This window comes from Cynocephalus volans, chromosome 7 (genome assembly GCF_027409185.1).
Source record: "Cynocephalus volans isolate mCynVol1 chromosome 7, mCynVol1.pri, whole genome shotgun sequence".
Taxonomy (NCBI): domain Eukaryota; kingdom Metazoa; phylum Chordata; class Mammalia; order Dermoptera; family Cynocephalidae; genus Cynocephalus; species Cynocephalus volans.
Genome location: NC_084466.1, coordinates 114,341,058 through 114,358,487, shown reverse-complemented (window position 1 = coordinate 114,358,487; position 17,430 = coordinate 114,341,058). Strand labels below are relative to the sequence as shown.

Below are 17,430 nucleotides of genomic sequence, written 5' to 3'. Positions count from 1 at the left end.
AAATTATTTTAAAAAAACCATTTATCAATATTGTGATATAGGAGATGCTAGACAGGAAATACTTGTTTAAGTTTTTCAATTTGGATTAGTTTCATAATTCTTAAAATATTCTGTTCACTTGTCTGGCATAAAAGTTCAAAAAATGAAGAAAAAACACTTTTAAATTTAATATTAGCAAATAATTTAAATTCCTCCTCCTACTAAGAGTCAATTTCAAATGCTATTGATCTCATTTGTAGTGCTTCCAAAATCTTTGGATGAGGCTGATGCTAATTCTACTTACCAGCTTCTGGCCATAGCCCAGAGTCAAATCTGTCACTTAAGATTATTTTTGTGGCAGAGACAAACTTGGGCACTACTGCAGAGTAACTGACATCTCCTTTTGATTCTATCCACCTTTTCATTCAATGCCCATATCCCCACTTCTTGTTCACTATGCTCTTTCTCTAGACATATGTTGTCACATGTCAACTCAGTCGCTGTCACCCTGAGACATTTAACCAATGGCAGGGAAACATTATCTTCCAATGAATAAAGAATTGCCTTAAGAAACATTTTTAGAAACAAATCTTCCAAGAGGGCAACTAGTTACAAGATGATATTTTTTTCTTATTTTCGTTATACTGTCACAGAACATGTGATCAAAAAATGATCGTATACACATTGGTTTTTAATATCACATGCTGAATTACCTATGGTGATTCCCATAAATCACATAATTTTGCCAGTAGCCAATTCTACTTATCCTTTGGGTAGGTCTATTAAAAATAGTTTGAAATCAAACCAAGTTTCATAATTTTAATAATGACCATTCCAATTCATAGGAAATCAAGGGTATAGCACGTTAGGGTGTCTAATAAGCAATTTATTTGCTTTCAACCAACTATTGCATTGTTCTCTTTCATTTCATTTTATTTCTCAATTAAATACTTATTGAACAAATGCAGAATAAATTAACTAGAGTGTTTTAATGTGAAAATACAATAAACAACTTCAAATAGAGGCCTGTCACACAAAGAATGAGACTTGTTCAGTATTTCTCAAAAGGCAGAACTTGAATCAAGGGACAAATGTAAGTAACCAACAGTACAGGAAAGTTGTACAAAGTGTACCATTAATTCAATGGCTTCTTTTCCCATATAACGCATTCCACATTAACTTTTTGTTCTTCCAAAAGGACACATTACAACTTAATACTTCTCATGAACGTCTTAAATAAGTCGCATTTTCGCGGCAAGCCCTCTACTGCCATTCATGCTATCAGAAAACATCTAAAACTAACTAACTGGTTTACTAAGGAAATGGTGTATTTGTTCCTCAGCTATGTCTCTGTATTCCACATTACTGATTCTCAGGAGGTGGGGAGAAAAAAGAGCCTATTCTCCAAAGTGGGTGAATCAAAATTGCAGCAATTCACGTTCTGCCCTGAATTTTAAGCCCTCCTTAAACCCCCAATAAATCACCAGTGGTGCAGATGGGAGTGTGGTGTGTGCTAGCGCAGGGAAATGACAGCTGAAAACCACTGTCCCACGTAAAGCAGGAGAGCTTACCTGATGAGTCACTAGGGGACATATTAACTAACCGCGTAATACTGATGGGCCCCCTCCAAATGGCTAAATTTTACAAAAAATAAGAAATGTTACTTTTTTTAATTTTAATTTTTTGTTAATTATTAGCATATTCATTTTTACAAATCATGATATTTCTTTCCCTTTGCCTGACCTATCACTTCCCAAACCCCCTACTTCCCTTCCCCCAGCTCTAGTATCCTTAGGTTTGTTCTCTCCTTCTGAAAGTTCATCGTATTGTTGTGGTCTGTCTTTCTTTCTTTTATTCATTACTTCCTTCTTCTCTGCTTCCCACCCTCCTCCCTTACCCCTCTCTTCCTTCCTTCCTTCCTAGCAGCCAGTTATGTGTGAAAGCATGTGGTATTTCTGTTTCTTTGTCTGGCTTATTTCACTTAACTTATAATTTTCTCCAGACTCACCCGTGTTGCTGCAAAAGACAGAATTTCATCTTTTTTATGGCTGAGTAGTATTCCACTGTGTATATATACCACATTTTCTTTATCCAGTCATCTGTCAATGGACATTTAGATTGGTTCTATATCTTGGCTATTGTAAATACAGCTGCAATGAACATGGGAGTACAGGCATCCCTTCAATGTGATGATTTCCATTCCTTTGGATATAGACTCAGTAGTGGGATTTTTGGATTATATGGTATTTCTGTCTGTAGTTGTTTGAGAAACCTCCATACTGTTTTCCATAATGGCTGTGCTAATTTACAGTCCCACCAACAATTACTTGGCATAATGTTTAAGGACAAAATATATATAATACGCTTTATATTATATATATGTATTTTATCACATACTCAGTAAAGAATGCTGAGGTACTTAGTCCATCCAATGAATTGAAAATGAAAAATTTACATATCTATATTTATCAGTATACAGGACTCTAATGGTGGATCTTGAACTTGGAATGAGAAATCAGTTTTCAAGGAAAGCTACATAATCAGTCAGTCTGGCTAACTGCTGTTCTTTGGGGATTCGGGGAATTGGCACAGGCTTTAGTAAGGGAATAAACCTGCTGCAAGAAACATCCAGGGCCCCTGCAACTGGCTTCTTAGGCAGAACCATCCCGGTGGTGGAGTCGGTTTGCTGTGCTTGTTCTAATATACCTTTCAGAGCCTCTTCTACACGAAGTCCCACAAAGGTTGTGAAATGATCAGCGATTACTGAGGTGTACACTTGAGAGGCCAGTGTGAAGTCTCTTTCTCCTTGTTGCATCTCTCCTTGCTTCCATGACAAGCTGGACTGCCTCAGACCACTACTGAGCATTGACGGTTGTGTAAATCCCAGGGAAATCTTATTCCTACTGATCAAATTCACCCACATTCAGCATTTGCAGATTTTATAACAGGTAGTATTCTTTTCCAAAGATATCTTGCATTATTCATGACATTATGGAGCAAACACAAAGCTAGAAGCTGACTATGCACTGGGGGTGTAACAATTCCTCCAGGAGCCTCGAGCTCTTGGTTCTCTCACTGATCCAGGAACTTTTTGAAACCGAAGACCCTTTTCTGCCATTGCTGCCACTGGCATCTTTCCGGCCGGTCTCACGGCTGCACTTTTCCAGCAGTAGTCCCCAGACCCTGATTTATTTTTAAATCAGATTTATTCTTGAAATTAACTTCTAGAATCTGTTTTGTTTTGTTTTGGCAACTGTCCAGTACAGGGATCCGAACCCTTGACCTTTGGTGTTATAACACCGTGCTCTCACCAGCTAAGCTAACCAGCCAGCCCTGTCCGAGTTATTTTAGTGTGATAAAACAATCTGCAGTAAAAACTGAGCTGGTATCAGGCAGCTACTTAGATTAACAGGCTATATTTACATTACTCTGAATGAAAGGACTTTCTTTACCAAAGGGACTGTAGTGAAAAAATAAAATTGAGTGAGGGGGCAAAGAATAGAGATCATTCTCCGGCGGTTGAAAAATCAAAAGAGGACAGCCAGGAGAAGTGTTTGGTTAACTTCCAAAGCTACTCAGTCCTGATGCAAGGATTTAGAAACATAAATAGCAGATGAGTACACATGCAATTGCTGAACTCTGTGTTGTCCAAATCTAATTGAACACTTAAAGATATAATTTTGAGCAACTACAACTGGAATGAGATTATGCATTGAGGGCATAAATATTCACACCAAAAGAATGTGAGACTCGTAGTTTGACAACATGGTCAGCACAGGGGTAATGACTTATAAAGGAACCTGGAACAGGACAGGAACCAGGCAAGGGTCACTTTGCAGCCATTCCTGGCTAATAGTTTTATCTCCTCTTTACTGATCTAGGACTTGTAGGTACCACTAGAATCACATTATAGTTCCAACTCCATAGTATATTAAAAATAACTAATCATTAACACCTATTGTGAGGAGCTGCCCGAAATCGCCATTACAAGATGGCGCTGATTTCCGGTGGAGGGCAGGGCTGCTCGGTAACACGCCTGGGCCGATTAGGCAGCCACCAATAAGGTAGGAGCACGTCCTAGGCGAGGAGCAGTCTCTATATAAAGGGCACGGGTTCCCTCGCTCGGGGTCTCCATTTTTGGCAAGCTTATGCTCTCCCTCTCAAGATGCATTAAAGCTGATCTGCAGAAGGATCCTTTGTGTGCCGCGTCGTTCTTGCTGGCGAGATGGTAGCGCAGGACATTTGGTGCCGAAACCCGGGAACTTGTGTCATCGTCAGCACCTTCGGAGACCCCCTGGAGACAGGGAGGATTCAGAACTGCAGGAGGGTAAGTTCGGAGAGGTATGCCTGTTCTTGGTCTGGGGTTAATCCGGTTGGTTTAAAAGGTTTTGAAATCGCCCGTTGGTGTGGTCAGACTGACGTAGATAAGCAGCTGCACCAGAGACCTGTGTGAGCCTCTAGTACGTAAGGGAACGGCGCGTCTCACAGCGCCTCCCACGGAGTGGGGCGCTATATGGGTTCCACTCAGTCCATGGTTACCGCGTTAGAGGCCGTGCTGAGACAACGTGATATAAAGGTAGGGGGCCGTGTGCTCAAAAATTTTGTAAAAGAGGTAGATCGTGTAGCGCCGTGGTTTGCTTGTTCCGGCTCCTTGACTTTGAGCTCTTGGAACAAACTAGGCAGAGACCTTGACCACAAGTACGCGGAGGGAGACCTCCGTCAGGGCACCAAGACCATTTGGAAGTTTATTAAAAATTGCTTAGAAGATGAGGGCTGTAAACCGGTAGTGATAGTAGGGCAAAATACATTAGAGGAGGTCCAAGACAGCATGTCAGAAACTGAACGGAGTGAGAGGATGGGTACCCGCAGGAGGAGAGACGTCTCCCATAAGAAAAAGGGCCCTCCCGGTAAGTCTACGGATGAGGGAGAGATTCTAAAACAACAAAGTGACACTCCCAGCACATCTGCCGGTAAAGGAGGGATTTCAAAACCCAGACAAAAGTTGGAAGGGAAAGAAGGAGGCCTCTACCCTATGCAAGAGCTGGGGGCCTTAAAACAAGAATTAGAAGATTTAAATCTGGATGAGTCCGACTCCGATCCCCTCAGCCCTAGTGAGGAATCCGATTTGGAGGAGGAAGCTGCCAGGTACGAGGAGGAGAGATATCATCCCGACAGGCGGCGGAGACCACTCGGGGAGTGGAAATGCCGGCCGCCCCCAGTGGCCCCCGCACGGCCTGCGCCTTCGGCGCCTCCTCCTTACGTGCAGTCTTCTAATCCCTTCTCATTCCTCTCTGATAAAGTGAGGAAAAAGGTTCAAGCTGCCTTCCCAGTTTTTGAGGTTGAGGGCGGAGGGAGAGTTCATGCCCCCGTCGAGTACACCCAAATTAAGGATCTAGCAGAGGCGGTTAGAAAATATGGTGTAAATGCCAATTTTACTCTAGTAATGCTAGAAAGGTTTGCTGGTGTGGCTATGACACCCGCTGACTGGCAAATGTTGGCTAAGGCAGCGCTCCCTACCATGGGTCAATACATGGAATGGAAGGCGCTATGGCATGAGGCTGCACAAGCTCAAGCCAGGGCAAACGCTGCTGCACTGACCCCCGAGCAGCGAGATTGGACCTTTGATATGTTAACAGGCCAGGGCCCATTTGCCGCTGATCAGACGGCTTTCCCATGGGGTGCTTATGTTCAAGTTTCTAACACTGCCATTAAGGCTTGGAAGACACTCCCTAAGAAAGGGGAAACCCCGCCCTGGACGGGCTGCCAGTCCAAGAAGACGGGGTGGGCAGTGAAAAATCAATTTACCTTTTCGCCTTATATAGGAACCCAGTATAATGTTTCTTTTGCAGGATACAATTGGACATATCAAAACCCCACGATGGCGACCAGTTCAAACCCTTTTGATGTTTGGCTGTTATGTGGGGTGAATGGCAGCTGCACGGACCTTTCACCGTTCGCCTTTTTAAAGGGCGGTGGTTGGGGAAATGCCTCTTTTGAGTGGAATGTGACTGAGTCCTTTGAATCCACTGTGTCCATAAAACAGCTTGGAACAAATTACTCTGTCCCGCCAACACCAGTTTGCCTTTATCCTCCTTTCATGTTTATTTTAACTAATATTAGTGATGAGAGGAGTCAGATTGCTTGTGATAACTATACTTGCTTTTATGCACAGTGCTGGAATGCTACGCTGTTCAATTTGGCCATAGTTGCTCGAATGCCTAGATGGATTCCTGTCCCAGTAGAAGCTCCCAATACTATGGTCTTGTTCAGGCAGAGGAGGGATTTTGGTCTCACTGTGGCAATAGTCGCCGCCGTATCCCTGGCGGCGGGTGCAGCCACAGCTGCTGCCGTCTCCTTGACTACCACGGTACAGACTGCCACCACGTTGAATAATTTGTCCTCCGCGGTAACACAGGCCCTAAAAACACAGACTGCGCTAAACGCTCAGCTGAAGGGAGGATTAATGGTGGTTAACCAGCGGGTGGATCTTGTGCAGGAACAAATAGACGTTTTATGGCAAATTGCTCAATTGGGGTGTCAATGGAAATATTCAGGGTTATGTGTCACCAGTATCCAATATAAAAAGTATACCAAAGCTGCAAATTTGTCTAAACAATTATCCCAGCATCTTTCAACAGGTTGGACGAGAGAATTTGACAACCTGATAAACCAGCTGCGCATGGCCATTGTGTCCGTGAATTCAACAAGAGTGGATGTCTCCTTCGCAGCCGGACTGTCCTCATGGATTAAAACGGCCGTGTCCCACTTCAAGGAGTGGGCAGGAGTGATTGGGGTTGGCATGTTCTTATGTGGGGGAACTGTGCTCCTACTATGGTTGGTCTGCAGATTAAAAGCCCAGACCCAGAGAGACAGGGTAGTCATCGCCCAGGCATTTCTAGCCCTGGAACAGGGGGCCAACCCTGACGTTTGGCTGTCCATGCTTAAGGATTAGCCTGCTCTGACTCCCCTTCCCCCTTCCTGTTGGCTGGCCTCCCTGAAGCTTGTTCAGAGGAGTTCGCCCTTGCTCAAACAGGTCTATGTGTAACAACAGGCTCCAGTGTGTCCAGAGACGGGCAACTTCCCCCAGACTTGAACCAACCTAAGACATGGTGCCCGGTGGCGATAGGGTCAACCTATGACGAGTAAGGTCAAAGTCTGTGGAGGGACGACCTAGGACAGGAACGCTGGCTAATTTGTCCGCGACCGCCGAGCTTGTACCAGCCGCTTTAAATGATAAAAAAGGGGGAGATGTGAGGAGCTGCCCGAAATCGCCATTACAAGATGGCGCTGATTTCCGGTGGAGGGCAGGGCTGCTCGGTAACACGCCTGGGCCGATTAGGCAGCCACCAATAAGGTAGGAGCACGTCCTAGGCGAGGAGCAGTCTCTATATAAAGGGCACGGGTTCCCTCGCTCGGGGTCTCCATTTTTGGCAAGCTTATGCTCTCCCTCTCAAGATGCATTAAAGCTGATCTGCAGAAGGATCCTTTGTGTGCCGCGTCGTTCTTGCTGGCGAGACGGTAGCGCGGGACAACCTATAGAATACTTATTATGTGACAGACACTGCATTAACTAGGTACTATTTATCAGTGATTATCAAATTGCCTACTGACTACTAATATCAAAATCACTGTGGTTCTTCTAAAAATGCATTTTATTATTTCTGCCCCAAATCCTGCATGAGAATATGTGGGGTGGATACCAATTCTGCATGACCAGTTAATTCTTACGTACACTAAAGTTTGAAAAACTTTAGTATATTATTTCATTAAAATTATTACATCAACAAAATGAATAGGTAGTATTATCCCTATATTATAAGTGAAGATACCTACAAAAAGGTACTCTAACTTTAAACTTAAGTGATAAGTACAAACATTTATAGTTTCTTAAATACAGAAATAAAGACCATAAATTAAAAAGGCTGATAACTTAACTTCTTAAGTTCATTTTTATTTTACTTTCTGTGTGTGTTTTGCTCTACAAGTGTAGATAGATTCCAATATTTTTACTGAGCTAATCTTAGATATTATTAGAAAGAATGTTGAATTCAAGATGTCAAAGAGACAATGAACTCCTCACCTCCCTCCACGTGGGCACACATTTCCTCTTACACTTACAGAGGGAGAGCGAGAGCTGATTCTCATTCTCACACGTGGATATACAGAATATTCATTTTCTTTTAGAAGCCTAGGAATTAATCAGGTAGGGAAGAAAGGACTATCACAAGTATAAAAAACCTTGGAGTTAGGTAATGGAGCCAGAGCTCAAAAACAGGAGACAAAGCAGTGTTGGGGGCCACAGCTTCTTCTTGCCTTCATGAGGTAGAATATACAGGAGTGGTGGTGAGAGTGGCAATTTTGCATCTTGGCTGGACAGTTAAAAGACCCTGGCATTTCTGATCTGTACTAATCAACACTGGGCAAGTGGACGTATTAGGGATGCAGCTTTCTAGGCAATTTAAATGATGAAAGGACAAGTGAAATACCAGCTGTAAAAACAGGGGAATTTACTAAAGTGTATAAAAGTGTAGGCTTGATGGGCACTTCAGAGGCAACCTGCTGAGAGTTATGGAACAAAGGAATTTGTGAACAATAGCCCTGCCCTGGCAGAAGTTTTAGACTAGGGAGTGAATTCTTTTATGCATGGCACTGTGACTAGTTTGCAGATAAAAGGACAGAAGACTGCAGTCATCAGGGTATGGTGGCTGCCCGAGCTGACTGAACTTGAATGGAATAGTAAATGATGTTTTTGCTTTGGACTAAATAAAATTTATTTGATCATGTCTGCTTGACAGCTTGCGCCCATTTTGCCAGCTTGGTTTCTAGTTGTAGGGTGCAGCTAATCCTTTAGTATCTGGAAGGTGAATTGCTTTTGAGAACTTGCAACATCACCTGTTTGCTCACAGGAGATAGAATTAAATAGAGAGAAAAGAATTCCTTAAACCAAATAATTTTTGCTAGCAATATAAATTTAAATTAAACAGACCTGGCAAGGAATGGAAGCAGTCTTTTACTGTGTGTGAACCTGTGATATGAAGGGTTTGTACAATTGGATATAGATGATACTAGAGGGGTATTCTACAATTACTAAACATGCTCGAGTGAGTCCAATTGTCGCAATCCAAGCTCTGGAAATTTGAATCAATAATTTTACCCTTTTGTAATAATTAGATATTTTTAAATGAAAATATGAAATATGAAAGAGATAATGTTTAATCTATATTTCATTAAATACATTTACCAGAAATTGTGCTCTCTAATTTAGAAAATTAATGTTAATGCTTACATATCTACTCCCTGCATTTGTCCAATACAGAGCAGTGATAGAAAATATATAAGTAGAGAAAATTTAAAAGATAGATATAAACACAGAAAGGTTATCTATCCCCAAGGATGAGAATTGGCAGCAAGATTTTGGGATTTTCAGTCCAAAGAGCAGAAGCAGGGTCCTGTTTAAAGAAACCCCTCTCAAGGCAAGGAGCATAGGTGTGGCTCACTTTTTGAAATAAGGTTCAGATTCACAACCCAAGAGGCTATGAGTTATACAAATCCTCCTACCTGAGGAAGCATTAGAAAGCTGGCATAGATAAGTAGACAAAATTTGGGCCAAAATGATTGTTTACTGAAATACTAGATCTGACTTTGGCTCAGAATCACATTGTGACAGGCTTTTTAAGCTATCAACCTAAGAGGCCCTTTGGAGCAGAGTACAAGAAATTACAAAACAAGTACTGTGTATAGAAGGCTAACCACAGAAATCAACAGGGAAAAAAATCCAGAATGCATGAGAAAATGAAGGCAGATAGCCAAAAAATTAATATTCTTGAAATGAATTTATTCTAGACAATGTGAAAATAATTGTGAAAATTGCAAATGAATTTAAAATTAGTATATGTAGGCTCTATAATAAATAAAAGAATGAAAGCCATAAAATATAACAATAATACAAAAAAGGAAGGAAGGAAAGAAGGAAGAAAGGATATAGGATTAGATAGATATATAAAATAATTCATTGCAGATCTCAAAATAAAAAATATTAAACATTGAAAAAGAAATAATCTGTTGATTTCCCATGAGTATGAATAGAACATAATATGTCCACTCACAGTCACAATGATGTGAAGCCACAGAACATTGCCACAAATATCGTCACCATGAAGAAGATTTTTAAACAACAATTGGAGTGACAGCAGACTTCTATCACCAATACTAGGTTCCAGGGATCACTGATTAATTCAAATGGCTGAAGTATGGCAGAAGTCTATACCCTGGAAAGATAGCAGGGAAACTACAGTTACAGGCATTTTGAGACACATACTTAAGAAGTGATCTTAACACACATGCAGGTTCATTGAAAGAATGATGAAACAAATTCAGTAAGCAGAAGCCCAGCCTTAAGAAAGCAAAGGAATAGATGCATCTCTAATAATAAAATATGCTGATAAAATTGACTACTAAAAAATGTGACTAAATTTTTAATAGTAACAAAAGCTATGGGAAAGTTTTGGGAAAGAAATGTTACCTTCCCCCTCCCCTCTTAATTGGTAGAAAGATAACTTACCAAATAACTTAGACTTTAAAATTAAGCATACATATCAACAATAAGAGTAACCAATAAAATAATAGAACTGTAATGAATTGCTTCAAAATCCCCCTGCAATTTAAAAACAGTAAAGGGTGTATATAAAACAAACTTACCAATGAAACAGAAAGCAGAGAAATAAATACAAGAAAGAAAAAAAAAAAAAGAGCAACAATAAAGTATGGTAAAGAGAAACACAAAAGGTCATAGTGGAATAAATTAGAAAAATTAGTAATCACACACTTCAAACAAATGAAACAAAGTTATTAAAAGGCAGAGGTACCTAGACTAGATTCAAAAATTATCTAAATGCTACTTATAAGGGTATATCAAAAAATTCAATAAATTTAGTAAATGTGGAGAAAATAACATAATTTATTGGATATTCTTGGGCATTTATTTTTCCATATGACTTTTAGGAACATTTCATACAAAGCATTTTTTCTTTTTTCATAGGAGATTGTGTGTGTGTGTGTGTGTGTGTGTGTGTGTGTGTACATATATATACACATATGTATGTATAATATGTGTATATATACTCATATTAATTGAGTATATATACAAATATTATATATATATATTATGTGTGTGTATATATATATACACATATTAATTTTAGGAGAATTTATGGCATTAGGTTATTCTATGGTAAACTATGGTAGGCCATTTCGATTATTAAAATTTTGTCTTAAATCCTTCAATACAATCTCACAGTTTTTGTGACAAAGTCCTAGAATGTCTTATTGAGTACATTACAAAGTACTTTAAAGTTGTTAAAATATCATGAATACATTTTAGCATTCCAATTTTTGTACTAGGTGTGTTTGCTAGAGAATTTTTAAAAGCTATTAAATTTGGGGTTTTTAAACTTTTAGCCAGCCTCTTTACCTATGATATGAATTATTATTATTATTTTTTTAGAGCCCAGTAGATTTTCAAGGTTAAGAAAAATTATAGTATTAGCAATGAGATAGTTTTATCTTTTTTCTCTAATTTTTACTAATCCTTTACTGACTGTATTTTCTACTCAAGAAAATGATGAGTAATAGTCACTTAAGATATCTCTCTCTTTTCTCAATTTTTATTGAAATACTTTTAGTGATTGTCATGTAGGGAAAACTAAATGTTCTTTTCATATTTTTGTATTTGTTTTTTATCCTTATTTTCTTTGGATTTTTTATTAGAAGATTGGGCTGAAGTGAAATATTGCATCTTTTTATTTTACGGATTATAGGAAAAGGAAAAGTATCCAAGCAAATTCAAAAATTTTAAATGATTAAAATAAAATCTAACAAATTACAATTACTGGGGAATTCCTTAACTTGATAGTCTATGTTAAAAACCTACAGAAATTATAATGGCAAGCAAGGAAACTTTAGAAATATTATCTTTTAAATTCAAAAACCAATAAAGACACTCTTGCTGGTATTCTCCTAGGGATGCTAGGCAATGAAGAAAAATATGGAAAGTTAATAATTAAGAATTAGAAAGGAAGAAATGAAAGTATTTTTATTCAAAGATATTGCTATCAAGGATTTACAACAGCTAAAGGTCTTATGAAATTTCATATTATGCTTGAAATAAGAAAAAGTTATTAATCAATTATATTTTTTATACATCAACAAAACCAGTTAGAAATTATAAACGAATTAAAAGATCTCACTAGCAAATACTAGCAAGAAACTTTTCACTGTTCTTATAAATGTTCAAAAATGAAGTTTACAAAACTTTTATCAAATTATGAAGTGTATCCTGAACAAAAAGCAAGGTATACCATGTTTACAGATAGGGTGACTCAATATCTTATTGCTTTCAATTCTACTAAATTTATTCTATAAACACAATGTTGTTTCTATGCAGCCACCACATTTTTTACTTTTGTAGAACTTGAAAAACCTTTTCCAAACTTCTTATTGTTTAGTGAATGTCCAAAAATAGTCAAAATAATTCTGTAAAAAAAATTAATAAACTGTAAGAAAAAGTAATATACTACTAGGTATTGAAATGTAAAATAAAATTAGAATATGAAAACTTGTTATAAATCAGCCAGTATGTTGTTTGGGGAGAAGAGACACATAAAATAAAATAATCAAAAAAACATATGTGAGGCTTTGCATATCATACAAGAGGTGATATAAATCAGTGAAGAAGAGATAGGCTTTGGTAGATATCACAAATCTTCACCAATATTCAATTCTCTTTCCCTTCTACTCATATCAGAGTTCAGCATTTCTCTGCATTTTTGCTGTTGGGTAGGTCCTCGTGTTGGTTTATGGGCAAAGAAATATGAAGTGAGCTGGTCTGAAGTCATGAAAAGCGCATGGAAAATCCTCCAGTTCCTTCCTCTATGCTACAGCAATCATGGATGGGCCTCTGAGTCATCGTAGGACAGACATTTACCTTCAAGAGAGTTACATGAAATCACAGCAATATTTATGTAAAGGGAAAATAAAATTACCATTGTGCAAAACCACAAAGATTAAGGAGTTGTTTGGGACCACAACGTAACAGAGCTTGTTCTGCTAATGTAATTACACGTTACTCAAATTATCAATTACATTTATGGCTAAATTCAAATGAGATTGATAAGTAATTACACACATACGCATACGTTTATAAATTTGAGGGACAGAAATCAGTGTTTATAAAGAGGTGAGGGTGATGAAGGAAGGAAAGCTTGGTGTAAGGAAAGTAGGAAAAGTTTAGTCATGCTCTCTTACCCCGCATCTGTTACAAACGGGCGAGATTCAGCACATTCATTAGAAACAAGTTATAAAAGTAGTGTAACTGCGCACGTGTGCACATTTACTGATTCAGCGTGTTTGTTGCAGCTATGTTATGCACTTGGCTTGTGGCCGCTATTGTGTACTGAAAGTAAAATGTTAACAACTCTGAATCGCTGGTGGGCAGAGCATGGGTGGTCAGTGGAGAACAGCAGAGCTCATGTCTGAGATTAAAGCATGTCTGTGAAGCCCATATCTGAAGAATAAAATATGTCTACCCTGCATAAAGCTGCCAGAATCTTCTTTCCATTACGTGACTCATGGCCTGCACAGAAAGGGGCAGAAGGATCTGAGATTCAGCAACACACTTGGTGAAACTTGTTATGATGGTGTAGCTGAAAGAGATTTTAAGAAAGGTGCTGCCTACTGTTTTGAAATTGTTTCTATTAGAGAACCCTTTCTTTTTGTTCCCCGAAACATCAGTAAAATCTGCCAAGTTTACAAATGATTTGGCATGAAATCATAAAAAGGACCTAAACCTTATATGGGTGCCAAAATAGTAATATCAAAACAGTATATGTTGAAACAGGAGTCTATTATTGTAAGCAGTCAAAAAGATTGAAATTCAAATGGAATTTGCAAAAATGCAGAGATCTTTGGATTTCCTTAGGCCATGCTAATGAGTGTTATGGGAGAATTGTGGAAATTTTTTTTCTAGATCTTGAGAAAAAATGGAGTTGTAGCTGGCAGTTAAATTATTGAAGTAAGACAACTGAGAAAGAATTTTTTAAAAGGCTGTGTTTTTAGATAATCAATTCTGTAAACACATAGTTATCTGGCCAAACATTGCAGTCTGCTGCAGTCACCTGGCCTAGGGGAGAATAAAAGCAATAGCAACTGGAGCCAATGCATAATTCGTTTTCATTTACTAGACGAGCTGACCTTAGTTTCATCCTTGGCAATCACCCTACACTCACCATCTGTGCAAAGCAAAACAGTGTAAGAGGCAGAAATTTATGATATAACATTGCTTTATCAGCCAATTTCACGAATAATGGAATCTTTATTATTACCAATGATACTCATGTCTTTCATTACTATTTCTTCTTAGATTTGTCTTTCTAAGTTATTCAAATTTCATTGGTGCTTTCCAATCTGACTCTTCTAGGAACTAATACCTATATTTCTATAAGGCATAAGAAGTTATCAGACTGATTTTCTGGGAAATAAATTACATACATGACATTTTCAGTAAGTTTTTGATAGTTTCAACTGAAAATGATACTGAGTTCAAAGAATTTTCTAAATAATAAAAAATAAAGTCAAGAAACAAAGTGCCTGATGTCAACTTAGGAAAGGAACTGAGCCAAAAATCTATAAAACAATGAGTTTATTTGGGCTGCATTTTAGGATTGCAAGCCTGGAAACACAAATTCATGTTGCCTCAAAAATGTGCTTCAGAGGACAAAAGAGAAGTTGGTAATATTTAAAGGAAAAAGGAGAATCTTAAAGGGAGAAATCCAAAATTGTTTTCCAAGAATTTACATTGGTTCTCTCTATTAGTTCATTTTGGTTGTTGATAGCAAAATAACTGGAACTGGGTAATTTGTAAGAAAATGATATTTATTGCTTACAGTTTCAGAGGCTGGGAAGTCCAAAGTCCAGGGAACAAATGTGGTGAGAGCTTTCTTTGGTGGTGACTTCAGTGATTCAGGGTATCACAATGTGAAAAGGCAGAGCAGAGAAAGGCTAACCTCATTCACCAAAATAGCTTAAGCTATTGATTGACAATACATTGTTCTTTGCATCATAAATTCCAGAGATTTTGCAGCAAAGAAAGAATGAGAATCACACTGTACAAATAGTGATAACATTTGGATAATTCATACCCAATGGTGATGGCAACCTGTCTTCTAAAACCACACCTTTTAGCAATTATCCCAGACATGGACAAGGGTGTCATGGCTGAAGCCCTATGCTCATATTTCTCTGGGCTTGTTAAATTTAATAGACCTTACATTCCTTAGATTGTTTTTCTTTCTCACTGGCAATGTTACTTTGGTTTAAGTTCCTTTGGCAAAAAGCACATTATACAATCTTTGAAGATCAATTTATCATGGTTAAGGAAACCACTTGGATTGTATGGTTCTTATCCTAATTTTGACTTTTAACAAAAGCAATAGCACACTTAGATATGTCTATTCATTTTTCACCTTAGACTCATGATTTTCAGAGGAGACTCCCATTGGTATAAGAAGCTTTAATCTCCATACATTGATTTACAAGTGTAAAATCAATACTTCCTGTAGCTTATGTTGATCAATGCCTATCAAGTTTTCTTGATTTACTTGGAGTGTTCTCTTTACATGGATGAATAACATATTGACTCACACCTGTGTGTATGTGGGATGGTTTTTCTCGTTTCTGTCTCTCATGATCTGTTTTTAAATGTGACTCTTCCCATAGAGGACTGCTATGGATTTTACAATGTAATTTTAAAGAAAATCCATCCAGACACATTAGATGTCTTAAATAATTGTTTAGCTCCAGCCTTTGCCTAGGAAACAAACAAAAAACAAAACAAAAAACAACATCCCCCCCCCCAAAAAAAAAAAACTTTTGCATATTAACTTATTTACCTGAGTTCTATTTCTGATGCTATAGAAGGGAGAACCATGGTAGATTTAAAATATAGGTTTGGGGAGAGATAAATTAGACAGTATTTTTTTTTAAATCTCAGTAATGCATTAAAAAGTCTGTTTCTATCTGAGTTTTCTTAAAAATGACTAGACAATATTTGTCTTTCCAACTGAAAAAAAAAATCCACTTACTTTCACTCAACAGTCAAGCATAAAGATTCAGGCACTCCATTTTAGGTCACATAAAATGCCCAAGCTTATGACTTCTCACCCACATCTTTAGAATGTATCACACCAAAAGCTTTGAACTAAGTTTACATGCATTTGTATCTACTATTATCTATATATAACTCTAATTTATGATGTTTTCATAATTACAAATTTCCAGATTTATGTACTCTTTTTCTTACACCCTTCCAACACTTACCCCACTAATATTTTCATGATTTTTAATCATGTACAGTTCTGTAAGTTGATTGTCCATTTTCATTGTACATCCATCTCTTTATTTTAAAAGATCATTAGTTAATTTCAAAGAAATATGGCAAAAAACAAATTTTGCTGGGATATATACATTTAGTTGATTAAGCCAAAGATTCATTTTTGTTGTTTATCAAAGCCACATGTCTTTGGTCAATATTCTAACAAATCATTTTGATAGCCATTCAGAATATGCACACGAAGTTTCCATAAGATCAAATGTCTTTCTTCTCTCATCTGTGACACTTTTTGGAAGAGTCAACTGTAGCACAGAGGTATGGAGTGTGAACCTGATGTAGGAGGTGCTCAGTTTCCCTGGGTTTGGGCTACAGGACACACCTCTGGGTTACAAGCCATTCCCCAAGGTTTCAGGCCCCTCCTAGTGACCCTCCCCTCCCCCCAAAGCTACTTTTGCCAGTTAGATCTATTTTTAGCACCAACACAGGGAAAATGAGTTCACAGGGCGCTGGCTTATACAAAGCCAGTGGCTGAGCATGCTCAGTAGAGAGGGGTTATATAACCCTGGTAATTGAATGACCTTCCACTGGAGGTTCTAGAGAGCACAAAATATTCTTGAATATGCCTGGTGCATGTGATCGGATTTGACCAATGAACGTGCTCCAAGAAGTGACCACCTGAGCATGTGAAAGACTAATGTTGCATAACTAGGAACCACCCCCTTAAATGAATATTCATTAGACAGAGAAACTATAAAAGCTGAATCCCAGCAGTAGGCAGGGTTGTTGCTCAAGTTCCTGGAGGCAACCAGTCCTTTGCTGGGTGAGGTGTGTATACTTTATACTTTGTATCGAACTTACTTTCAGCAAGTTGCTCCTCAGTCTCTCATGCCAGCTTGCATTCTGAACTTAAAGTATGTCTTCCTTATTTTTGTGTTAAACTTGGTGTGGTCCCTGCTCAATCTCTGGAGCTATGCTGCATTTTCTCTTTGGAACCTGTACTTCCTATCTGTTATATTAAACTCATTCTCACTTTCTACTGTGACTCTGCCGTTGAATTCTTTCCTGTG

General features: G+C 38.2%; 1 pseudogene; it reads right to left on the bottom strand.

The window, feature by feature from the left end:
- Positions 1-2,494: 2,494 nt before the first annotated feature.
- On the bottom strand, positions 2,495-3,112 carry LOC134382807 (COP9 signalosome complex subunit 8-like; annotated as a pseudogene).
- Between the last annotated feature and the right edge of the window lie 14,318 nt (positions 3,113-17,430).